Here is a 27748-nt window from a genome sequence, read left to right as displayed (position 1 = left end):
AAGGGGCGGGTGTTGTAGGTGGTGTAAGGGGCGAGTGTTGTAGGTGGTGTAAGGGGCGAGTGTTGTAGGTGGTGTAAGGGGCGAGTGTTGTAGGTGGTGTAAGGGGCGGGTGTTGTAGGTGGTGTAAGGGGCGAGTGTTGTAGGTGGTGTAAGGGGCGAGTGTTGTAGGTGGTGTAAGGGGTGGATGTTGTAGGTGGTGTAAGGGGCGAGTGTTGTAGGTGGTGTAAGGGGGCGAGTCTTGTAGGTGGTGTAAGTGGCGAGTGTTGTAGGTAGTGTAAGGGGCGAGTGTTGTAGGTGGTGTAAGGGGCGGGTGTTGTAGGTGGTGTAAGGGGCGAGTGTTGTAGGTGGTGTAAGGGGCGAGTGTTGTAGGTGGTGTAAGGGGTGGGTGTTGTAGGTGGTGCAAGGGGCGAGTGTTGTAGGTGGTGTAAGGGGTGGGTGTTGTAGGTGGTGTAAGGGGCGAGTGTTGTAGGTGGTGTAAGGGGCGAGTGTTGTAGGTGGTGTAAGGGGGCGAGTCTTGTAGGTGGTGTAAGTGGCGAGTGTTGTAGGTAGTGTAAGGGGCGAGTGTTGTAGGTGGTGTAAGGGGTGGGTGTTGTAGGTGGTGTAAGGGGCGAGTGTTGTAGGTGGTGTAAGGGGGCGAGTGTTGTAGGTGGTGTAAGGGGTGGGTGTTGTAGGTGGTGTAAGGGGCGGGTGTTGCAGGTGGTGTAAGGGGCGGGTGTTGCAGGTGGTGTAAGGGGCGGGTGTTGTAGGTGGTGTAAGGGGCGAGTGTTGTAGGTGGTGTAAGGGGCGAGTGTTGTAGGTGGTGTAAGGGGCGAGTGTTGTAGGTGGTGTAAGGGGCGAGTGTTGTAGGTGGTGTAAGGGGCGAGTGTTGTAGGTGGTGTAAGGGGCGAGTGTTGTAGGCGGTGTAAGTGGGCGGGTGTTGTAGGTGGTGTAAGGGGCGAGTGTTGTAGGTGGTGTAAGGGGCGAGTGTTGTAGGTGGTGTAAGTGGGCGGGTGTTGTAGGTGGTGTAAGGGGCGAGTGTTGTAGGTGGTGTAAGGGGCGAGTGTTGTAGGTGGTGTAAGGGGCGGGTGTTGTAGGTGGTGTAAGGGGCGAGTGTTGTAGGTGGTGTAAGGGGCGAGTGTTGTAGGTGGTGTAAGGGGCGAGTGTTGTAGGTGGTGTAAGGGGTGGTGTTGTAGGTGGTGTAAGGGGCGAGTGTTGTAGGTGGTGTAAGGGGGCGAGTGTTGTAGGTGGTGTAAGGGGTGGGTGTTGTAGGTGGTGTAAGGGGCGGGTGTTGTAGGTGGTGTAAGGGGCAAGTGTTGTAGGTGGTGTAAGGGGCGAGTGTTGTAGGTGGTGTAAGGGGCGAGTGTTGTAGGTGGTGTAAGGGGCGGGTGTTGTAGGTGGTGTAAGGGGCGAGTGTTGTAGGTGGTGTAAGGGGCGAGTGTTGTAGGTGGTGTAAGGGGTGGATGTTGTAGGTGGTGTAAGGGGCGAGTGTTGTAGGTGGTGTAAGGGGGCGAGTCTTGTAGGTGGTGTAAGTGGCGAGTGTTGTAGGTAGTGTAAGGGGCGAGTGTTGTAGGTGGTGTAAGGGGCGGGTGTTGTAGGTGGTGTAAGGGGCGAGTGTTGTAGGTGGTGTAAGGGGCGAGTGTTGTAGGTGGTGTAAGGGGTGGGTGTTGTAGGTGGTGCAAGGGGCGAGTGTTGTAGGTGGTGTAAGGGGTGGGTGTTGTAGGTGGTGTAAGGGGCGAGTGTTGTAGGTGGTGTAAGGGGCGAGTGTTGTAGGTGGTGTAAGGGGCGAGTGTTGTAGGTGGTGTAAGGGGTGGGTGTTGTAGGTGGTGCAAGGGGCGAGTGTTGTAGGTGGTGTAAGGGGTGGGTGTTGTAGGTGGTGTAAGGGGCGAGTGTTGTAGGTGGTGTAAGGGGGCGAGTGTTGTAGGTGGTGTAAGGGGTGGGTGTTGTAGGTGGTGTAAGGGGCGGGTGTTGTAGGTGGTGTAAGGGGCGGGTGTTGCAGGTGGTGTAAGGGGCGGGTGTTGTAGGTGGTGTAAGGGGCGGGTGTTGTAGGTGGTGTAAGGGGCGAGAGTTGTAGGTGGTGTAAGGGGCGAGTGTTGTAGGTGGTGTAAGGGGCGAGTGTTGTAGGTGGTGTAAGGGGCGAGTGTTGTAGGTGGTGTAAGGGGCGAGTGTTGTAGGTGGTGTAAGTGGGCGGGTGTTGTAGGTGGTGTAAGGGGCGAGTGTTGTAGGTGGTGTAAGGGGCGAGTGTTGTAGGTGGTGTAAGTGGGCGGGTGTTGTAGGTGGTGTAAGGGGCGAGTGTTGTAGGTGGTGTAAGGGGCGAGTGTTGTAGGTGGTGTAAGGGGCGGGTGTTGTAGGTGGTGTAAGGGGCGAGTGTTGTAGGTGGTGTAAGGGGCGAGTGTTGTAGGTGGTGTAAGGGGCGAGTGTTGTAGGTGGTGTAAGGGGTGGTGTTGTAGGTGGTGTAAGGGGCGAGTGTTGTAGGTGGTGTAAGGGGGCGAGTGTTGTAGGTGGTGTATGGGATGGGTGTTGTAGGTGGTGTAAGGGGCGGGTGTTGTAGGTGGTGTAAGGGGCGAGTGTTGTAGGTGGTGTAAGGGGCGAGTGTTGTAGGTGGTGTAAGGGGCGAGTGTTGTAGGTGGTGTAAGGGGCGGGTGTTGTAGGTGGTGCAAGGGGCGAGTGTTGTAGGTGGTGTAAGGGGTGGGTGTTGTAGGTGGTGTAAGGGGCGGGTGTTGTAGGTGGTGTAAGGAGCGGGTGTTGTAGGTGGTGCAAGGGGCGAGTGTTGTAGGTGGTGCAAGGGGCGGGTGTTGTAGGTGGTGTAAGGGGCGGGTGTTGTAGGTGGTGTAAGGGGCGGGTGTTGTAGGTGGTGCAAGGGGCGAGTGTTGTAGGTGGTGCAAGGGGCGAGTGTTGTAGGTGGTGCAAGGGGCGGGTGTTGTAGGTGGTGTAAGGGGCGGGTGTTGTAGGTGGTGTAAGGGGCGGGTGTTGTAGGTGGTGCAAGGGGCGAGTGTTGTAGGTGGTGCAAGGGGCGGGTGTTGTAGGTGGTGCAAGGGGCGAGTGTTGTAGGTGGTGTAAGTGGGCGGGTGTTGTAGGTGGTGTAAGGGGCGGGTGTTGTAGGTGGTGTAAGTGGGCGGGTGCTGTAGGTGGTGTAAGAGGCGGGTGTTGTAGGTGGTGTAAGGGGCGGATGATGTAGGTGGTGTAAGGGGCGGGTGTTCTAGGTGGTGTAAGGGGCGGGTGTTGTAGGTGGTGTAAGTGGGCGGGTGTTGTAGGTGGTGTAAGGGGCGGGTGATGTAGGTGGTGCAAGGGGCGGGTGTTGTAGGTGGTGTAAGGGGCGGGTGTTGTAGGTGGTGCAAGGGGCGGGTGTTGTAGGTGGTGTAAGTGGGCGAGTGTTGTAGGTGGTGTAAGGGGCGGGTGTTGTAGGTGGTGTAAGTGGGCGGGTGTTGTAGGTGGTGTAAGTGGGCGGGTGTTGTTGGTGGTGTAAGGGGCGGGTGTTGTAGGTGGTGTAAGTGGGCGGGTGTTGTAGGTGGTGTAAGGGGCGGGTGTTGTAGGTGGTGTAAGGGGCGGGTGTTGTAGGTGGTGTAAGGGGCGGGTGTTGTAGGTGGTGTAAGGGGCGGTCTTGTAGGTGGTGTAAGGGGCGAGTGTTGTAGGTGGTGCAAGGGGCGGGTGTTGTAGGTGGTGTAAGGGGCGGGTGTTGTAGGTGGTGCAAGGGGCGGGTGTTGTAGGTGGTGTAAGGGGCGGGTGTTGTAGGTGGTGTAAGGGGCGGGTGTTGTAGGTGGTGTAAGTGGGCGAGTGTTGTAGGTGGTGTAAGGGGCGGGTGTTGTAGGTGGTGTAAGTGGGCGGGTGTTGTAGGTGGTGTAAGTGGGCGGGTGTTGTTGGTGGTGTAAGGGGCGGGTGTTGTAGGTGGTGTAAGGGGGCGGGTGTTGTAGGTGGTGTAAGTGGGCGGGTGTTGTAGGTGGTGTAAGTGGGCGGGTGTTGTAGGTGGTGTAAGTGGGCGGGTGTTGTTGGTGGTGTAAGGGGCGGGTGTTGTAGGTGGTGTAAGGGGGCGGGTGTTGTAGGTGGTGTAAGTGGGCGGGTGTTGTTGGTGGTGTAAGGGGCGGGTGTTGTAGGTGGTGTAAGTGGGCGGGTGTTGTAGGTGGTGTAAGGGGCGGGTGTTGTTGGTGGTGCAAGGGGCGGGTGGCCTGTAACACTGTTACAGGCCAGTATGACCCCTCACTGGACTGCCCCATCCAATACCCCAGCTTAACACTGTTACAGGCCAGTATGACCCCTCACTGGACTGCCTCATCCAATACCCCAGCTTAACACTGTTTCAGGCCAGTATGACCCCTCACTGGACTGCCTCATCCAATACCCCAGCTTAACACTGTTACAGGCCAGTCTGACCCCTCACTGGACTGCCTCATCCAATACCCCAGCTTAACACTGTTACAGGCCAGTATGACCCCTCACTGGACTGCCCCATCCAATACCCCAGCTTAACACTGTTACAGGCTAGTATGACCCCTCACTGGACTGCCTCATCCAATACCCCAGCTTAACACTGTTACAGGCCAGTATGACCCCTCACTGGACTGCCTCATCCAATACCCCAGCTTAACACTGTTACATTCCAGTATGACCCCTCACTGGACTGCCTCATCCAATACCCCAGCTTAACACTGTTACAGGCCAGTATGACCCCTCACTGGACTGCCTCATCCAATACCCCAGCTTAACACTGTTACAGGCCAGTATGACCCCTCACTGGACTGCCTCATCCAATACCCCAGCTTAACACTGTTACAGGCCAGTATGACCCCTCACTGGACTGTCTCATCCAATACCCCAGCTTAACACTGTTACAGGCCAGTATGACCCCTCACTGGACTGCCTCATCCAATACCCCAGCTTAACACTGTTACATTCCAGTATGACCCCTCACTGGACTGCCTCATCCAATACCCCAGCTTAACACTGTTACAGGCCAGTATGACCCCTCACTGGACTGCCTCATCCAATACCCCAGCTTAACACTGTTACAGGCCAGTATGACCCCTCACTGGACTGCCTCATCCAATACCCCAGCTTAACACTGTTACAGGCCAGTATGACCCCTCACTGGACTGTCTCATCCAATACCCCAGCTTAACACTGTTACAGGCCAGTATGACCCCTCACTGGACTGCCTCATCCAATACCCCAGCTTAACACTGTTACAGGCCAGTATGACCCCTCACTGGACTGCCTCATCCAATACCCCAGCTTAACACTGTTACAGGCCAGTATGACCCCTCACTGGACTGCCTCATCCAATACCCCAGCTTAACACTGTTACAGGCCAGTATGACCCCTCACTGGACTGCCTCATCCAATACCCCAGCTTAACACTGTTACAGGCCAGTATGACCCCTCACGGAACTGCCTCATCCAATACCCCAGCTTAACACTGTTACAGGCCAGTATGACCCCTCACTGGACTGCCTCATCCAATACCCCAGCTTAACACTGTTACAGGCCAGTATGACCCCTCACTGGACTGCCTCATCCAATACCCCAGCTTAACACTGTTACAGGCCAGTATGACCCCTCACTGGACTGCCTCATCCAATACCCCAGCTTAACACTGTTACAGGCCAGTATGACCCCTCACTGGACTGCCTCATCCAATACCCCAGCTTAATACTGTTACAGGCCAGTATGACCCCTCACTGGACTTCCTCATCCAATACCCCAGCTTAACACTGTTACAGGCCAGTATGACCCCTCACTGGACTGCCTCATCCAATACCCCAGCTTAACACTGTTACAGGCCAGTATGACCCCTCACTGGACTGCCTCATCCAATACCCCAGCTTAACACTGTTACAGGCCAGTATGACCCCTCACTGGACTGCCTCATCCAATACCCCAGCTTAACACTGTTACAGGCCAGTATGACCCCTCACTGGACTGCCTCATCCAATACCCCAGCTTAACACTGTTACAGGCCAGTATGACCCCCTCACTGGACTGCCTCATCCAATACCCCAGCTTAACACTGTTACAGGCCAGTATGACCCCTCACTGGACTGCCTCATCCAATACCCCAGCTTAACACTGTTACAGGCCAGTATGACCCCTCACTGGACTGCCCCATCCAATACCCCAGCTTAACACTGTTACAGGCCAGTATGACCCCTCACTGGACTGCCTCATCCAATACCCCAGCTTAACACTGTTACAGGCCAGTATGACCCCTCACTGGACTGCCTCATCCAATACCCCAGCTTAACACTGTTACAGGCCAGTATGACCCCTCACTGGACTGCCTCATCCAATACCCCAGCTTAACACTGTTACAGGCCAGTATGACCCCTCACTGGACTACCTCATCCAATACCCCAGCTTAACACTGTTACAGGCCAGTATGACCACTCACTGGACTGCCTCATCCAATACCCCAGCTTAACACTGCTACAGGCCAGTATGACCCCTCACTGGACTGCCTCATCCAATACCCCAGCTTAACACTGTTACAGGCCAGTATGACCCCTCACTGGACTGCCTCATCCAATACCCCAGCTTAACACTGTTACAGGCCAGTATGACCCCTCACTGGACTGCCTCATCCAATACCCCAGCTTAACACTGTTACAGGCCAGTATGACCCCTCACTGGACTGCCTCATCCAATACCCCAGCTTAACACTGTTACAGGCCAGTATGACCCCTCACTGGACTGCCTCATCCAATACCCCAGCTTAACACTCTTACAGGCCAGTATGACCCTTCACTGGACTGCCTCATCCAATACCCCAGCTTAACACTGTTACAGGCCAGTATGACCCCTCACTGGACTGCCTCATCCAATACCCCAGCTTAACACTGTTACAGGCCAGTATGACCCCTCACTGGACTGCCTCATCCAATACCCCAGCTTAACACTGTTACAGGCCAGTATGACCCCTCACTGGACTGCCTCATCCAATACCCCAGCTTAACACTGTTACAGGCCAGTATGACCCCTCACTGGACTGCCTCATCCAATACCCCAGCTTAACACTGTTACAGGCCAGTATGACCCATCACTGGACTGCCTCATCCAATACCCCAGTTTAACACTGTTACAGGCCAGTATGACCCCTCACTGGACTGCCTCATCCAATACCCCAGCTTAACACTGTTACAGGCCAGTATGACCCCTCACTGACTGCCTCATCCAATACCCCAGCTTAACACTGTTACAGGCCAGTATGACCCCTCACTGGACTGCCTCATCCAATACCCCAGCTTAACACTGTTACAGGCCAGTATGACCCCTCACTGGACTGCCTCATCCAATACCCCAGCTTAACACTGTTACAGGCCAGTATGACCCCTCACTGGACTGCCTCATCCAATACCCCAGCTTAACACTGTTACAGGCCAGTATGACCCCTCACTGGACTGCCTCATCCAATACCCCAGCTTAACACTGTTACAGGCCAGTATGACCCCTCACTGGACTGCCTCATCCAATACCCCAGCTTAACACTGTTACAGGCCAGTATGACCCCTCACTGGACTGCCTCATCCAATACCCCAGCTTAACACTGTTACAGGCCAGTATGACCCCTCACTGGACTGCCTCATCCAATACCCCAGCTTAACACTGTTACAGGCCAGTATGACCCCTCACTGGACTGCCTCATCCAATACCCCAGCTTAACACTGTTACAGGCCAGTATGACCCCTCACTGGACTGCCTCATCCAATACCCCAGCTTAACACTGTTACAGGCCAGTATGACCCCTCACTGGACTGCCTCATCCAATACCCCAGCTTAACACTGTTACAGGCCAGTCTGACCCCTCACTGGACTGCCTCATCCAATACCCCAGCTTAACACTGTTACAGGCCAGTATGACCCCTCACTGGACTGCCTCATCCAATACCCCAGCTTAACACTGTTACAGGCCAGTATGACCCCTCACTGGACTGCCTCATCCAATACCCCAGCTTAACACTGTTACAGGCCAGTATGACCCCTCACTGGACTGCCTCATCCAATACCCCAGCTTAACACTGTTACAGGCCAGTATGACCCCTCACTGGACTGCCTCATCCAATACCCCAGCTTAACACTGTTACAGGCCAGTATGACCCCTCACTGGACTGCCTCATCCAATACCCCAGCTTAACACTGTTACAGGCCAGTATGACCCCTCACTGGACTGCCTCATCCAATACCCCAGCTTAACACTGTTACAGGCCAGTATGACCCCTCACTGGACTGCCTCATCCAATACCCCAGCTTAACACTGTTACAGGCCAGTATGACCCCTCACTGGACTGCCTCATCCAATACCCCAGCTTAACACTGTTACAGGCCAGTATGACCCCTCACTGGACTGCCTCATCCAATACCCCAGCTTAACACTGTTACAGGCCAGTATGACCCCTCACTAGACTGCCTCATCCAATACCCCAGCTTAACACTGTTACAGGCCAGTATGACCCTTCACTGGACTGCCTCATCCAATACCCCAGCTTAACACTGTTACAGGCCAGTATGACCCCTCACTGGACTGCCTCATCCAATACCCCAGCTTAACACTGTTACAGGCCAGTATGACCCCTCACTGGACTGCCTCATCCAATACCCCAGCTTAACACTGTTACAGGCCAGTATGACCCCTCACTGGACTGCCTCATCCAATACCCCAGCTTAACACTGTTACAGGCCAGTATGACCCCTCACTGGACTGCCTCATCCAATACCCCAGCTTAACACTGTTACAGGCCAGTATGACCCCTCACTGGACTGCCTCATCCAATACCCCAGCTTAACACTGTTACAGGCCAGTATGACCCCTCACTGGACTGCCTCATCCAATACCCCAGCTTAACACTGTTACAGGCCAGTATGACCCCTCACTGGACTGCCTCATCCAATACCCCAGCTTAACACTGTTACAGGCCAGTATGACCCCTCACTGGAACTGCCTCATCCAATACCCCAGCTTAACACTGTTACAGGCCAGTATGACCCCTCACTGGACTGCCTCATCCAATACCCCAGCTTAACACTGTTACAGGCCAGTATGACCCCTCACTGGACTGCCTCATCCAATACCCCAGCTTAACACTGTTACAGGCCAGTATGACCCCTCACTGGACTGCCTCATCCAATACCCCAGCTTAACACTGTTACAGGCCAGTCTGACCCCTCACTGGACTGCCTCATCCAATACCCCAGCTTAACACTGTTACAGGCCAGTATGACCCCTCACTGGACTGCCTCATCCAATACCCCAGCTTAACACTGTTACAGGCCAGTATGACCCCTCACTGGACTGCCTCATCCAATACCCCAGCTTAACACTGTTACAGGCCAGTATGACCCCTCACTGGACTGCCTCATCCAATACCCCAGCTTAACACTGTTACAGGCCAGTATGACCCCTCACTGGACTGCCTCATCCAATACCCCAGCTTAACACTGTTACAGGCCAGTATGACCCCTCACTGGACTTCCTCATCCAATACCCCAGCTTAACACTGTTACAGGCCAGTATGACCCTTAACTGGACTGCCTCATCCAATACCCCAGCTTAACACTGTTACAGGCCAGTATGACCCCTCACTGGACTGCCTCATCCAATACCCCAGCTTAACACTGTTACAGGCCAGTATGACCCCTCACTGGACTACCTCATCCAATACCCCAGCTTAACACTGTTACAGGCCAGTATGACCCCTCACTGGACTGCCTCATCCAATACCCCAGCTTAACACTGTTACAGGCCAGTATGACCCCTCACTGGACTGCCTCATCCAATACCCCAGCTTAACACTGTTACAGGCCAGTATGACCCTTCACTGGACTGCCTCATCCAATACCCCAGCTTAACACTGTTACAGGCCAGTATGACCCTTCACTGGACTGCCTCATCCAATACCCCAGCTTAACACTGTTACAGGCCAGTATGACCACTCACTGGACTGCCTCATCCAATACCCCAGCTTAACACTGTTACAGGCCAGTATGACCCCTCACTGGACTGCCTCATCCAATACCCCAGCTTAACACTGTTACAGGCCAGTATGACCACTCACTGGACTGCCTCATCCAATACCCCAGCTTAACACTGTTACAGGCCAGTATGACCCCTCACTGGACTGCCTCATCCAATACCCCAGCTTAACACTGTTACAGGCCAGTATGACCCTTCACTGGACTGCCTCATCCAATACCCCAGCTTAACACTGTTACAGGCCAGTATGACCCTTCACTGGACTGCCTCATCCAATACCCCAGCTTAACACTGTTACAGGCCAGTATGACCACTCACTGGACTGCCTCATCCAATACCCCAGCTTAACACTGTTACAGGCCAGTATGACCCCTCACTGGACTGCCTCATCCAATACCCCAGCTTAACACTGTTACAGGCCAGTATGACCCCTCACTGGACTACCACGAATATAAGCTGAATATTAGATGAGAACACCACAAGGATAGGGGTTATTAATTTATAACTAATAATTAAAATCATTAAATCACTGCCACCACCGTCCCGACCAACCATACCTGAATGTGTCTATCACCGATCTCATCAGGAAGGCGAGGAATCAGTAATTATGGAACTCCCGGGTAATAGGAACTTCAGTAATAAATTTTGGAAATTAGTTTGTTTAATTTACTTTGCTTATTTAAATCCAAGGGCTTTTAATATCTATTTTATGGAGGAGAACATTAGGGTTTCCAAATACCTCACATATATATACCGCAATAGAAACTGCAAACTTTAATAACAGAAGGGACCGAGATTAATAACCAATCAAAACCGATTTAATACTTTATTTAAATTAAATAAATTAAACACATATATCGAAATCAAATATACATATACCCTACTCTATGACCTAAGGAGGCAAAGTGGATATCTACCGAGGACATGAATACTCAAAAGCACAATACCTTAAAACCGGACTAAGGTCAAGATGTCGATGCCTGCCCTCAGCCCCTTGGATGCGGCCCGAGTCCCTATTCCCAACACGCTCCCAGGACACACTACCGAAATTTTGTCTTACCAGCTTACCAGTGGAAAGGATTGCTCCTCCCACCATCTAATACAGCCCCATGGTTCCACCCCTTATTTTGGCAATGGCCAATCATTTAACACTAGGCCTGAGGTCTGGCTCTCTAGGGCCAATAAGGACTTGGCACTTATCTACCGCCAATCACCTTCCAAGATCTGCCGTGGAAGGATACTTGAAATTCTTAAAGGTTGAGTCGGCTCTCCCCAGCTATTCGAAGGGAACAAGGCGCTTCTATAGTGGACCACAGGAGCCTAGTGCACTTCCGAGCAATGTTTACCAAACTGATAAATTATGTTCCAGCCTGTCTCTTCCAAGATAAAGAGTAGGGACATTTGACTCGCCTGGTATGGGGAAGGAACCGGTGAGAGGGGAAGAGAGGGAATTGAGAGGTGGATGGATAGGGAAAACTGAGTGGGGAAGCAAAGGTACCACGAGGGCCAGCTAGCAAGAACACCCTGATGTCAACTTCTTGCCCCTTGATAAATGGGCGACAGGGGGGGGGGGAGGGAAGAAGGGGAGACGAATGATGGGCAAGGAGAGGGGAGAAAGGGAGAAGGAAGGAGGGGAGAACCAATGATCTGATCACCAGATCATTACAGGGGGATACAGCCACCGGGGGGACACAGCCACTGGTGGATACAGCCACCGGGGGCTGCAGCCACCGAGGGCCGCATCCACCGGGTGACGCAGCCACTGGGGGACGCAGCCACCGGGGGGACGCAGTTAATGGGGGGACGCAGTCACCGTGGGGACGCAGTCACCAGGGGGATGCAGTCACCGGGGGGACGCAGTCACTAAGGGACGCAGTCACCGGGGGGACGCAGTCACCGGGGGGATGCAGTCACCGGGGGGACGCAGTCACCGGGGGGATGCAGTCACCGGGGGGACGCAGTCACCGGGGGGACACAGTCACTAAGGGACGCAGTCACCGGGGGGATGCAGTCACCGGGGGGACGCAGTCACCGGGGGGACACAGTCACTAAGGGACGCAGTCACCGGGGGGACGCAGTCACTAAGGGACGCAGTCACCGGGGGGATGCAGTTACCGGGGGGACGCAGTCACTAAGGGACGCAGTCACCGGGGGGACGCAGTCACCGGGGGGACGCAGTCACCAGGGGGACGCAGTCACCGGGGGGACGCAGTCACCGGGGGGACGCACTCACCGGGGGGACGCACTCACTGGGGGGACGCAGCCACCGGGGGGACGCAGCCACCGGGGGGACGCAGCCACCGGGGGGACGCAGCCACCGGGGACGCAGCCACCGGGGGACGCAGCCACCGGGGGACGCAGCCACCGGGGGACGCAGCCACCGGGGGACGCAACCACCGGGGGGACGCAGCCACCGGGGGGACGCAGCCACCGTGGAACGCAGCCACCGCGGGGACGCAGCCATCAGGGGGACGCAGCCACCGGGGGACGCAGCCATAGGGGGGACGCAGACACCAGGGGGACGCAGCCACCGGGGGAACACAGCCAACGGGGGGACGCAGCCACCGGGGGAACGCAACCACCGGGGGGACGCAGCCACCGGGGGGGCGCAGCCACCGTGGGGACGCAGCCACCGGGGGACGCAGCCACCGTGGGGACGCAGCCACCGGGGGGACGCAGCCACCGGGGGACGCAGCCACCGGGGGGAGGCAGCCATCGGGGGGACGCAGCCATCGGGGGGGACGCAGCCACCGGGGGGACGCAGCCACCGGGGGGACGCAGCCACCGGGGGGACGCAGCCACCGGGGGACGCAGCCACCGGGGGGACGCAGCCACCAGGGGACGCAGCCACCGGGTGGACGCAGCCACCGGGGGACGCAGCCACCGGGGGGACGCAGCCATCAGGGGGACGCAACCACCGGGGGACGCAGCCATCGGAGGGACGTAGCCACCGGGGGGATGCAGCCACCGAGGGGACGCAGCCACCGGGGGACGCAGCCACTGGGGGGACGCAGTCATCGGGGGACGCAGCCATCGGGGGATGCAGCCATACAGAGTGAGTAATAGATGAGGCCAGTGTGTCGAGTTAGTGGGGTGACGAGCCGACAAGGTCCTCCGTGGTGTCACCAGGTGCAGGTGGGGGGGGGGGGAAGGGTTGGTGGTGCGCAGGTGGGGGGAAAGGGTTGGTTCTGCAGGGGGGGGGGAGGGTTGGTGGTGCAGGTGGGGGGGGGAAAGGGTTGGTCCTTCAGGGAGTGGGAAGGGTTGATGGTACATAACTTGATAAGGGAGTACCTAAGCAGCAAAATACAACGAGTCACTGTGAGGGGTGAGGTCTCAGACTGGCGAGGCGTCACCAGTGGAGCCCCACAGGGGTCAGTCCTTGGACCTATACTGTTTCTGATATATGTGAATGATTTCCCAGAGGGTATAGAATCGTTCCTCTCATTGTTTACAGGTGATGCAAAAATTATGAGGAGGATTAAGACGGAGGAAGATAGTATGACGCTACAAGATGACCTAGACAGACTGAATGATTGGTCCAACAAATGGCTACTAAAGTTCAACCCTAGTAAATGTAAGATAATGAAACTAGGCGGAGGAAACAGGGACCAGATTCACGAAGGTTCTTGCGAATGTTTTTCTTCTTAGTGCCTTCGTGGCAGCTACGTCGGTATGCAATTGCTGCACACAGAAATCACACTAACGTAATACATCCAATGAACAAATCCACAAGGGCCGTGACGAGGATTCGAACCTGCATCCGGGAGCATCCCAGACGCTGCCTTAATCGACTGAGCTACGACAGGGTTAAAAGAGTTGAAACCGAAGTTTTACTGAACTTACTGGATCCCGTAGCCTCTTCGAGGCCAGGGGCCAGATTCACGAAGGTTTTTCTTCTTAGCTACGAATGATTTCCTTCTCAGCGCCTTAGTGGCGGCTACGTCGGTATTCAGGTAGCTACACTAAGTCGAAAAACCTTCGTAAGTTTGGTCCGGGATCTAACTGTGGTTTCGACCACTCGTAGCTTTATGTAAACTGAATATAACTCAATTTTTCTCTACTACATAACACTGGGATCGATTTTAAGATTTTGGAACATAAACAAAAGATTATAAAAATTGAATCTCGTGAAGAGGAGTCCTTCGTGTTAGTTATATATGCATTCTCTGCTTGAAACTTTGAGTAAATATGTCTTTTATGATAGTAGAATTAGTTTTATAATAGCAAGATATTATACCCGTAGTTATTAAGTAAATAAACACTGGTGAACATGTAATATGAGAGAAGGTGATGAGCCCTGCCTGATGGGATCATTTACTATCACCAAATGCCCCTGTTCACCTAGCAGTAAGGGTGTACCGTAGTTATACATACCCATTTCTAATTTATTTAGTTTGGTTTTATTTTGACATTAAATTTGGGTGAGACAAAATAAAAATATGCTGCACAAATGATGTTAGGTAAGGAGAAGGGTAAAAATGTCAAAAACTTTATTCATTGAATACTTAAAGCTATAATTATGACTATATAGACTATTAAAAAAAGAGAGGGAAGTAGGAGTCCAAGACCTCTTCCTGTTATACATTTTGGGTGTGGAACAAGTAATTATCAAAAGAAGGCACCATGCCGGGAAGGCTATGTAGCAGTAAGGCAGTGAGGTGAGGCAGCTACTTATTTGAGAAAGGCTTATTTTATTTACCTTATAAGCTGAGGCAGCTTATTTTATTTGAGGAATACTCAGCTTATTCCTCTACATTTAGCATGGAACAAATTTGTGTCCAAGTCCCCCGGTCCTGTTACACAATTTGGCTGTGTGTAACCAAACTAGAAGTGCTCTACAAATTAAGGGACCCAGAATGTGGAATGACCTCCCGAATCATGTCAAAGGCTGTACCTCTCTCAACCAGTTTAATCTCCCTCGCGCCCTCCTTCTTTTTCATGACACTGTCTTTGACGCTGCCCTCCACTCTATTCCTCGCTCCTCTCGGGGAATGTGGAAGTGCATTCCCTGGTGGAGTATGGACTGTGCTCGGGCTGTCCACTGTAAGCGTGCAGCCTGGAAGAGACATCGCCGCCGGCAGACGGTTGAGTCTTTTCTTTTGTTTCGGAAGGCGAGTGCGGTGGCCCGTAGGACCACCGTTTCGTTACGTCCGAAACTCCTCTCCCACTGGTCTGGAAGCGTATCCGCAAGATTACGGGTGTGTTCATTCCCGATGTCTCACCGGTCCTTCGCCTCCATGGTGCTCTTGTGGCGGACCTGTTGCAGGTTGCGACCGAACTGAGTTCCCATTTCTCTTCTGTTAGTTCTGGTTCTCATCTTCCCCAATCCTACCTTCTTCGTAAGCCTCTCCTTGAATCTCGTCCTTTAAATTTCTGTACTTATCTTCACCTTCCCTATAATGATCCCTTCTCTCTCTCTCTGCTTCAATCTGCCCTGGCCCTTTGTGGTTCTACGGCAGCGGGCTCCGATGGCATTCATTATGAAATGCTTCGCCATCTCCCTCCGTGCACGTCTCAGTATCAACTGAGTGTACAATCGGGTCTGGGAGTCGTCGTCAGTCCCTGAAGACTGGCTCGATGCTGTTGTCCTCCCTGTTCGGAAACCAGGGTCTCTCGGGTCATCCCCCAAGGACTTCCGCCCTATTGCCCTCACGAGTTGTGTCTGCAAGCTCTTTGAACGTATGGTTAACGTTCGTTTGATGTGGTTCTTAGAACACTATCACAACCTCTCCCCTTCTCAATTTGGTTTTCGCAAGTGCCGCAGCACAACGGATGTCCTGGTGAACTTGGAGGTCTATATTCGTACTGCTTTTGCTGCAAGGACCTCCGCTGTTGCCGTCCTTTTTGACCTGGAAAAGGCTTACGACACTACCTGGCGGTATCATATTCTGTCTCAACTTCATTCTTTTGGCCTTCGTGGGAATCTCCCTCTCTTCCTCCAGAGCTTCCTCTCTCGTCGTTCCTTTCGTGTGAGGCTTGGTACCACTCTCTCTGCCCCTTTTCAGCAGTATAAGGGTGTACCCCAGGGTAGTGTTCTGAGCACTACTCTTTTCCTAGTTGCCCTCAACGGTCTTCTTTCCTCTTTTCCTTCTGGCGTCTTCTCTGCTCTCTATGTTGATGATCTTACCCTTTGCTGTTGGGGTGATGATTCACCTCTCCTTCAACGGCGGCTTCAACTTGCGATTGATGCCGTGTCGTCTTGGGCCACCGATCATGGCTTCAAGTTCTCTGCGTCTAAGACTTGTGCTATGACTTTTACTCGGAAGCATGTCGTTCTTCGTCCCTCTTTGTCGCTTTATGGTCATCCCATTGTGTACAGGGATGCCGCAAAGCTTTTGAGGTTAGTCTTTGACACTCGTTTGTCTTGGTCAGCCCATATCTCTTACCTCCGTGTTGAATGCTCTAAGGCCCTTAACCTCCTTAAGGTTTTGTCCCATACTTCTTGGGGAGCGGATAGGTGCACGCTCCTCTATTTGCACTCCTCTCTCGTCCTGTCTAAACTCGGTTATGGTTGCCCTGCATACTCTTCTGCTTCTCCTCCTACTCTTCGCCGTCTTGATGCTTTGCACCATACTGGGTTGCGTCTCGGCTCTGGTGCCTTTCGTTCGACTCCCGCCCTCAGTTTGTATGTTGACACTGGCTTTCTCTCTCTTCAGGACCGCCGTGATCGCTACTGTCTTCGCTATCTTGCGCGGTCCTTACAACATCCTTCCTCTCGCCTCTGTCGTGCATTGACTTTTCCTCCTCCTTTGGTTCCTGTTCCTCTTCATTGTCTCCCACTTTCTGTCCGGTTATCTCGGTTACAGGATTCTCTTTCTGTTCATATTTCTAATGTTTCTCCTCGTATTGTTCCTTCCTTACCTCCGTAGAGGGCCCCCCTTCCCAAGTTTTGTACGTCCTTGACTTGTATTACTAAAGCCTTTACCCCTCCTACAATTCTGAAAAGCCTCTTCCTTGAGCACTTTTCTTCGCACTCCCACTCTATTTCCATCTTCACCGATGGGTCTAAGTCTGCAGACGGTGTGGGCTACTCTGTTGTTTTTCCTGACCGTACTTATATGTGTCGCCTCCCTTCGGAGGCTAGCGTCTTTACAGCAGAACTTTATGCTATTCTCTATGCTCTCCGTCTCTTGCTTTCTCATTGTCATTCCTCTCTTGTGGTTGTAGTTGACTCTCGTAGTGCCCTCATGGCTCTAGGGTCCTTTAATCCTGTCCATCCGGTGGTCATCGAGGTTCAACATTGGCTGTTTCTTATCTCTAGTAAATTTAAATCAGTAGAGTTTTGCTGGGTTCCCAGCCATATTGGTGTTTCTTTCAATGAGCGTGCGGATGCTGCCGCTAAGGAAGCTATCCATTCTTGTCCTATCTCCCGTAAAGGTATTCCTTATTCCGACTTTTACCCTGTTATTCATTCCTCCATTCTTGCCCGTTGGCAGGGTTGTTGGTCCTCTGTGGTTAGTAACAAGCTGCGTACTCTCAAACGTAGTGTGTCCCCGTGGCCTTCATCCTACCACCGTAACCGGCGGTGGGAAACTGCTTTGGCACGGCTGCGGGTTGGTCATACTCGCTTAACCCATGGTCACTTAATGGAGCGCCGCCCTACTCCTTATTGTCCGGATTGCGTTGTTTCTCTTACAGTTGTGCATATCCTTGTTGAATGTCCTGATTTCCAGGACGAGCGTGTGTCCTACTTTCCGACCGTCCCTCGCGGTCACTTGTCCCTCGATAGAATTCTAGGTGAATCGGACACTTTTGATATTGTTCGCCTTATGCGTTTTTGTTCTCGTATTGGCATTCTTGGTGATATTTAGCGCCCTCTGATTATTTCGCACTTTGATGGTGCTACACAGCCTTCCCGGTTTGGTGCCTTCTTTTGATAATTACCTTACCTCTCAACCAGTTTAAGAGTAAAACCAAGTACTGCCTAATTAACTCCATGTAACCTAATTTACCCCCTAAATGTCAACCCATGTCTTGCTAGTTTTTAAACATTGCTGTTCACCAACGTGTACAATTGCTGAGTTATGCTATGTTAACCCCCTTTTTGTATTTTTTATTCCTTCTTTCAACACAATTTATACCTAATCCCGATTACTATTAAGTTTTAGTCTAAGTGTTCCCCCCCCCCCCCACACCTTGCCCGAAATGCTATGAGTATTAGTGGCTTTAGGTATTGTGTGTACTGTACTAGCTCTGTCTATAAATCCAACATTATGTTTGTAAATCAACTGTATGTACTTTTCCTGAATTAAATTTATTTATTATTATTTATTTTTTAATCAGTAAGTATTAAAAGAAGGCACCAAGCTGGGAAGGCTATGTAGCACCATTGTGTGTAACAATAAACCATTTTTATTTTTAACAAATAATGCAGCTGTATGGCAAAACAAATCCTGTCAGCTGTAAAAATATTGATGCAGTTATTTAAATAAAAAATATAATGAAAGAAATATTACTGGTTTATTTTTATCCTATCTTTTTGTACTGTACAGTATATCCAAGGAAGTGAAAAATTGAGACATAATGCACAATTTAATGAATGATTAGCATGGATTAGCAGTTCAAAAGAAATATGACTATTACATATCAACATGAGATCTTAATGATCCATGGTCAACATGATTTAATAAGGATAATACAGTATTTGTAGTAATACAAACTATAATTTAAAATCTTTATTACTGATTTTGTTTATTAAGAAGATTAGGTATACACAGCAATGTACTGCTACCCTATTCTATATGGAATATTACACAGTGTAGATAAAAAACTAGCTATAAGTTTATCTAATACTCCCATCTCACAGGATGGTTAGACATACTGTACATGGAATCAATTTAGAAAATACCAGCCTCAATACAAAAAAAAAATCAACTCTGACTAAACAACTCTTCGCGATTTTCATAAGAGGTAAGTACTGAATCATGGAAACATTATATTATAATTACTCTTACCAGTTTCTCCAAGACTCCTCTCAAACAATGTATTTTTTAATATGTTTAGGTATACACAGCAATGTGCTGCTTCCCTATTCTGTATGAAGGACCACACAGTGTAGATAAAAAACCAGCTACAAGCTCATCCAACATCTTCACCTCACAGGATGGCCAGTCATATATGTAATCAGGAGAGAACAAAATACTTAATGCTGATCTATTAGCCTCCACTGGCAAAATCTGGGTGCAGCACAAGAATATCTTCCAATATTCCTGAGTGTATGAAGTAATTCATACAGTCTCAATTCTACAGTCTTCATACATTCATACAATTCATTTACAGTCTCCGTGGTGTAGTGGTAAGAGACTCGCCATGCGTTCCGCGAGCGCTTTGTCATGGGTTCGTATCCTGGCCGGGGAGGATTTACTGGGCGCAATTCCTTAACTGTAGCCTCTGTTTAACGCAACAGTAAAATATGTACTTGGATGAAAAAACGATTCTTGGCGGCAGGGGATCGTATTCCAGGGACCTGCCCGAAACGCTACGTGTACTAGGGGCTGTACAAGAATGTAACAACTCTTGTATATATCTCAAAAAAAAAAAAAAGTAATTACAGAGCTCAAAGTACCTCATACCATTTGGTATGAAGTCACTGATAACAGGGCAATCACAGATATAGTGTTGGAGAGTATGTTCTCTCAAGTAGGACTGAAAACAAATGTTTTTTCCACTAAAAGGATTATAAACCCATGGAATCGCCTACCCGCTGAAGCCGTAAATGCCAAATTCCAGCTAAAAAATATCATTAAGACAATTGGCGGGCCCTTTAACAAGCCGCCGGCTTTCTGTCCTCTTCGAGGCCACTAGATAGTTAGTGGCCCTTGGGTAAATTCAGTAAATATATACAATAATTGTCAGCGCATCTTCCGAGCAACAAGGACAGCTACACAGTATCTCTTAGAATTACGTAGGTAAACAACAAATGTAACATATTTGTTTATTACAATGTCCGTGCTGCTTGCTGTAGAAGTTGAAAAAAACTGTTTTACTTCGAAATATACTAATTTTATAAGAAAATTCGACGTAAATAGGAGGCAGTAGAGCTCCGATAAACCAGCGCTAAATCTTCAATATGAAGAATGTTGCTGCTCTCTGATTGGTCAAACGAAACACTGTAGTGACCTCTATCGGCACGCAGGTGAACCAACAAATATCTTCCTAAGTGGACCTACGTGAATTGCACTTAAGCATCTTCTTAGGGCATACTTAGGAACCTCCGTAGCAAACCCACTTACGAAGAAATACATGGAGCTTCGTGAATCTAGGTCCAGGCTTTTACACAACCCCCCCCCCCTGCACCCGAGCTATGTCAATAGGCCGTTCTCCCTCTTCGCCCTTACATCATTACACACAGAAATCACACTAACGTGATACATCCAATGAACAAATCCACAAGGGCCATGACGAGGATTCGAACCTGCGTCTGGGAGCATCCCAGACACTGCCTTAATCGACTGAGCTACGACAGGGTTAAAAAGAGTTGAAACCGAAGTGCTACTGAACTTACTGGATCCCGTAGCCTCTCCGAGGCACAAACCAGGATTTTACATAACTCCCCCCTGAACCCCGAGCTATGTCAATAGGCCGTTCTTGGTTTATGCCTCGGAGAGGTTACGGGATCCAGTAAGTTCAGTAGAACTTCGGTTTCAGCTCTTTTTTAACCCTGTCGTAGCTCAACGCCAGTTCTTATGTTGGCCAGTCTAGCATATGCCACTGAGGATATCCTTTTGATTTAATTACTAATTTTATTACTTTGCACTTTCTTGAATTGAACTTTAGTAGCCATTTTCTAGACCACTCCCCCAGCCTATCCAGGTCGTCCTGTAGTCTCTATCATCATCTGTCTTGATCTTCTCATAATTTTTGCATCATCAGCAAACAGTGAGAGGATTGAGACTATACCCTCTGGAAGATCGTTTACATATATTAGAAACAGGATGGGTCCAAATACAGAGCCCCGTGGGATTCCGCTGGTGACATCTCGCCACTCTGATGTCTCCCCCCTCACAGTTACTTGATGTTTCCTGTTGCTTAGATACTCCCTCATCCACTGGAGCACCTTCCCCTTTTACTCCTGCCTGTTGCTCCAACTTTCGTAACGGCCTTTTATGGGGTACTGTGTCAACAGCTTTCTGACAGTCCAAGAAAATGCAATCTGCCCACCTCTCTCCATCTTACCTACTTTTTGTTGCTTGGTCATAGAATTCTATTAACCCTGTGAGGCAGGATTTACCATCTCTGAACCCATGCAGTTGATGTGTTACAAAATTATTTCCCTCCAGCTGCTCTTCGAGCCTTTTCCTCGCGATCTTCTCCATCACTCTGCATGGTATGCAAGTTAGGGAAACTGGCCTGTAGTTCAGTGTCTCTTGTCTGTCACCTTTTTTGTATATTGGAACTACATTAGCTGTCTTCTAGCTTTCCGGTAGGTCTCCTGTTTCCAGTGACCTGTTATACACCATAGAGAGTGGCACACTTATTGCTTCTGCACCTTCTTTTAGTATCCATGGTGAGATTTTGTCAGGTCCAACAGCTTTTGTCACATTCAGCTCCAACAGATTCCTTTGACCTCATCACTGATGAGTTCAAATTCCTCTAAGGTTGCTTGGTTTGCCGCCTCCTCATTTAGCGCAGGGGCTTCTCCATGTTCTTTTACTCACTTGCTTCGCTACCTTGCATTCCTGGTTGAACCATGGATTCTTCTGTTGCTTTTCGCTTTTCTCCTTTTGCACCGGGATAAATCTATCTGCAGCTTCCTGGCATTTCAGGGTGACATAGTCCATCATATCCTGTACCTTCTTCTCTCTGTTCTGTTTCCCATGGTATTCCCCTTAGGAAGTTCCTCATCATATTTTCCTCTTCGGTAATTCAGTCTTTTTGCCTTCCGATCCCATCCTTGGATAGGTTATCCCTACCTCCACCAGATACTCAAATGTCAACACACTGTGGTCACTCATTCCTATGGGGGCTTCAAATTTGACTTATCTTATTTCTGATTCATTCAATGTGAATATCAGGTCGAGTCCAGCTGGTTCGTCATTGCCTCTCATTCTTGTGGGTTCCCTGACATGCTGGCTCAGAAAGTTCCTTTTTGCCACTTCCAAGAGTTTAGCTCACCATGTATCTGCACCTCCATGTGGGTCCCCATTCTCCCAGTCTATCTTTCCATGGTTGAAATCACCCATGATTAAGAGTCTGAAGTCATTCTTGCAGGCAACTGAGGCTGTTGCTGCTCTATTATATTATTGGTTGCCATGTTGTTCCTATCAAACCTACGTGTGTGTGTGTGTGTGTGTGTGTGTGTGTGTGTGTGTGTGTGTGTGTGTGTGTGTGTGTGTGTGTGTGTGTGTGTGTGTGTGTGTGTGTGTACTCACTTAGTTGTACTCACCTAGTTGTGTTTGCGGGGGTTGAGCTCTGGCTCTTTGATCCCGCCTCTCAACCGTCAATCAACAGGTGTACAGATTCGTGAGCCTATTGGGCTCTATCATATCTACACTTGAAACTGTGTATGGAGTCAGCCTCCACCACATCCCTTCCTAATGCATTCCATTTGTCAACCACTCTGACACTAAAAAAGTTCTTTCTAATATCTCTGTGGCTCATTTGGGCACTCAGTTTCCACCTGTGTCCCCTTGTGCGTGTTCCCCTTGTGTTAAATAGCCTGTCTTTATCTACCCTATCAATTCCCTTCAGAATCTTGAATGTGGTGATCATGTCCCCCCTAACTCTTCTGTCTTCCAGCGAAGTGAGGTTTAATTCCCGTAGTCTCTCCTCGTAGCTCATACCTCTCAGCTCGGGTACTAGTCTGGTGGCAAACCTTTGAACCTTTTCCAGTTTAGTCTTATCCTTGATTAGATATGGACTCCATGCTGGGGCTGCATACTCCAGGATTGGCCTGACATATGTGGTATACAAAGTTCTGAATGATTCTTTACACAAGTTTCTGAATGCCGTTCGTATGTTGGCCAGCCTGGCATGTGCCGCTGATGTTATCCGCTTGATATGTGCTGCAGGAGACAGGTCTGGCGTGATATCAACCCCCAAGTCTTTTTCCTTCTCTGACTCCTGAAGAATTTCCTCTCCCAGATGATACCTTGTATCTGGCCTCCTGCTCCCTACACCTATCTTCATTACATTACATTTGGTTGGGTTAAACTCTAACAAGCATTTGTTCAACCATTCCTTCAGCTTGTCTAGGTCTTCTTGAAGCCTCAAACAGTGCTCTTCTGTTTTAATCCTTCTCATAATTTTAGCATCGTCCGCAAACATTGAGAGAAATGAATCGATACCCTCCGGGAGATCATTTACATATATCAGAAACAAGATAGGACCGAGTACAGAGAGAGTGTGTGTGTGTGTGTGTGTGTGTTTGTGCGTGAAAAATAATAGTTAGTAACAGTTGATTGATTGACAGTTGAGAGGCGGGCCGAAAGAGCAGAGGTCAACCCCCCGCAAGCACAACTAGGTGAACACATACACACACACACACACACACACACACACACACACACACACACACACACACACACACACACACACACACACACACACACACACACACACACACACACACACACACACACACACACACACACACACGCACGCACGCACGCACGCATATCCCCAGAAAGCAGCCCCTAACAACTGTCCAACTCCCAGTTACGTATTTACTGCTAGGTCAAAAGGGGTATCAAGTGAAAGAAACTTTGCCCATTTGTTTCTGCCTCGGCCGGGAAAAAAACCCGGGCCCTCCGGACTACGACCCCGAGTACTGTCCACTCAGCCGCGAGGCCCTAACTCTGTAAGTTCGTATGTAATAATAAAAAGGAATTGAAATTTAAGTTTGTCTTTGAAATTGTTTCTAGCAGGACTTGGTAGCAGGCGATGCTAGCAAGTTCTTAACGGGAGTTTAATGACTGGAGAGAAAGATGTGCACAAGAAACACTGCTCCAGGCACCAAGTGATGCACTGAACTGAGAAGAAATATATACAAGTTCCAAAAGATGAGCAAAATAATAAACCATCTGGTGGTGTGAGAGGCAGGGACTTGAGGCACGGGGAAGAAGGCAATACACCATAGGACACAAATGGAAAGTAAAGCACAGGAAAATTGCAGTAACAACAAAAAGAGCGCCTCTTTATTAGTGTTACTGCTTTTCTTACAACTTTGTGAGATGGTAATGTGAAAGACACGTCCGGATAGACCTTCTGAAGGGCGGAAACAGCAACACACATTCAGTCAAGTACTGGGTAATGAATGTACTAGAGTTCTCTTACATATTAACGGCGTTAAAGTTAAAAATACACGAATATTGGGACTGGACGACTGTTAGAGGGTATTTGTTATAGGTGCTCCAGACATTGCAATAGTTGCTGGAGAACCAAACTGGGATAACTGGAAGACATCACAGCGAGGAGCAGCAACGAGTGGTGGCTTCCAGAGTCACTACCTAGATTTGTCCAATGAAGCCAGAGTTTCATTGGACAAAGCCAATGAAGCCATATTCATTTCTACTGATGATTAAAATCTGATGAGCAAACTTAGAACAAAAGAAAACTAGAAGTATGCAGTGCGCCTGGGCAGTCACCTGCACCGGTTTGAAAAGAAAAATAGGTTCTCGACTTCAATCCAGCCAGTGTGGAATAGGGCGGAAGCAAACAGCTCCTATAAACAATATGAAATGGGAGACAGTTCCCTGAATTAGAGAAGAGGCGTCATAGTTTATATAATCACCATCTAGCACCGGAGACGCACATACACAAGATAACATCAGTGGTGCAAGAGAAGCTGGTGAATATCTGGAGAGATATCAGCAATACTGGCAAGAAATCCTTCAAAACATTGTACACATAAAAATGAAGCAGAAAGCCAAGGGAGAAAGTGTAGAGGCCTGCGAGAGGAGTCTTGCCCGAGGTGAGGAACTAACCTACTTGACAAGGCTGACGGAACTGATGAGACGCGTGAAAAAATACATAACAACGACGCTTATAAGATTAGTAGCAGCACTGACAAGGACAAAGTTTAAGTACTGACCGTGAAGAAGGAACGGAAGAGCAAGTCTGGGTGGAGGCCGGGTAGAGCCACAACTGACCCACAACCATGCTAAGAAAAGTCATTAATAGGCATATAGATAATTGCAATACGTCAAGGGTTAATGTAGGATATAGGCGAGGATAATTAGAGATTCATGACTAGAAGCTGATATGGTCCAGAAGAGGAGACTGGAGAGGGAGAAGGTAGGCAAGTGTGGCAAGGTGGGTCCCGATGCTCTCCTGCGACCCGCCCTCATCAATCAATACCTCCTACTCGTGTTCTTCTCCCACGTAACTACTCACGCATGTACGGACCCGTGCACCTCACGCATGTACGGACCCGTGCACCTCAGGCATGTACGGACCCGTGCACCTCAGGCGTGTACGGACCCGTGCACCTCACGCATGTACGGACCCGTGCACCTCAGGCGTGTACGGACCCGTGCACCTCACGCATGTACGGATCCGTGCACCTCAGGCGTGTACGGACCCGTGCACCTCACGCATGTACGGACCCGTGCACCTCAGGCGTGTACGGACCCGTGCACCTCACGCATGTACGGACCCGTGCACCTCAGGCGTGTACGGACCCATGCACCTCACGCATGTACGGACCCGTGCACCTCACGCATGTACGGACCCGTGCACCTCAGGCATGTACGGACCCATGCACCTCAGGCATGTACGGACCCGTGCACCTCAGGCATGTACGGAGCCATGCACCTCAGGCATGTACGGACCCGTGCACCTCAGGCATGTACGGACCCGTGCACCTCACGCATGTACGGACCCGTGCACCTCACGCATGTACGGACCCGTGCACCTCACGCATGTACGGACCCGTGCACCTCACGCATGTACGGACCCGTGCACCTCAGGCATGTACGGACCCATGCACCTCAGACATGTACGGACCCGTGCACCTCAGACATGTACGGACCCGTGCACCTCAGGCATGTACGGACCCGTGCACCTCAGGCATGTACGGACCCGTGCACCTCAGGCATGTACGGACCCGTGCACCTCACGCATGTACGGACCCATGCACCTCAGGTGTGTACGGACCCATGCACCTCAGACATGTACGGACCCGTGCACCTCAGGCATGTACGGACCCGTGCACCTCACGCATGTACGGACCCGTGCACCTCACGCATGTACGGACCCATGCACCTCAGACATGTACGGACCCGTGCACCTCAGGTGTGTACGGACCCGTGCACCTCACGCATGTACGGACCCGTGCACCTCACGCATGTACGGACCCATGCACCTCAGGTGTGTACGGACCCATGCACCTCAGACATGTACGGACCCGTGCACCTCAGGCATGTACGGACCCGTGCACCTCACGCATGTACGGACCCGTGCACCTCACGCATGTACGGACCCATGCACCTCAGGTGTGTACGGACCCATGCACCTCAGACATGTACAGACCCGTGCACCTCAGGCATGTACGGACCCGTGCACCTCAGGCATGTACGGACCCGTGCACCTCACGCATGTACGGACCCGTGCACCTCAGGCATGTACGGACCCATGCACCTCAGACATGTACGGACCCATGCACCTCAGGCATGTACGAACCCGTGCACCTCACGCATGTACGGACCCGTGCACCTCAGGCATGTACGGACCCATGCACCTCAGACATGTACGGACCCATGCACCTCAGACATGTACGGACCCGTGCACCTCAGACATGTACGGACCCATGCACCTCAGACATGTACGGACCCGTGCACCTCAGACATGTACGGACCCATGCACCTCAGGCATGTACGGACCCGTGCACCTCAGGTGTGTACGGACCCATGCACCACAGGTGTGTACGGACCCATGCACCTCAGACATGTACGGACCCATGCACCTCAGACATGTACGGACCCATGCACCTCAGACATGTACGGACTCGTGCACCTCAGACATGTACGGACCCATGCACCTCAGGCATGTACGGACCCGTGCACCTCAGGTGTGTACGGACCCATGCACCACAGGTGTGTACGGACCCATGCACCTCAGGCATGTACGGACCCGTGCACCTCAGGTGTGTACGGACCCGTACACCTCAGGTGTGTACGGACCCGTGCACCTCAGGCATGTACGGACCCATGCACCTCAGGCGTGTACGGACCCATGCACCTCAGGCATGTACGGACCCACGCACCTCAGGCATGTACGGACCCATGCACCTCAGGCATGTACGGACCCGTGCACCTCAGGTGTGTACGGACCCATGCACCTCAGGTGTGTACGGACCCATGCACCTCAGGCATGTACGGACCCGTGCACCTCAGGCATGTACGGACCCGTGCACCTCAGGCGTGTACGGACCCGTGCACCTCAGGCGTGTACGGACCCGTGCACCTCTGGCATGTACGGACCCATGCACCTCAGACATGTACGGACCCATGCACCTCAGACATGTACGGACCCGTGCACCTCAGGCATGTACGGACCCGTGCACCTCAGGCATGTACGGACCCGTGCACCTCAGGCATGTACGGACCCGTGCACCTCAGGCACGTACGGACCCATGCACCTCAGACGTGTACGGACCCGTGCACATCAGGCACGTAAGGACCCATGCACCTCAGGCGTGTACGGACCCGTGCACCTCAGACATGTACGGACCCGTGCACCTCAGGCATGTACGGACCCATGCACCTCAGGCATGTACGGACCCGTGCACCTCAGGCGTGTACGGACCCGTGCACCTCAGGTGTGTACGGACCCATGCACCTCAGGTGTGTACGGACCCGTGCACCTCAGGCGTGT

This window comes from Procambarus clarkii, chromosome 22 (assembly GCF_040958095.1).
Source record: "Procambarus clarkii isolate CNS0578487 chromosome 22, FALCON_Pclarkii_2.0, whole genome shotgun sequence".
NCBI lineage: Eukaryota > Metazoa > Arthropoda > Malacostraca > Decapoda > Cambaridae > Procambarus > Procambarus clarkii.
Note: the sequence above shows the minus strand (reverse complement) of the source record.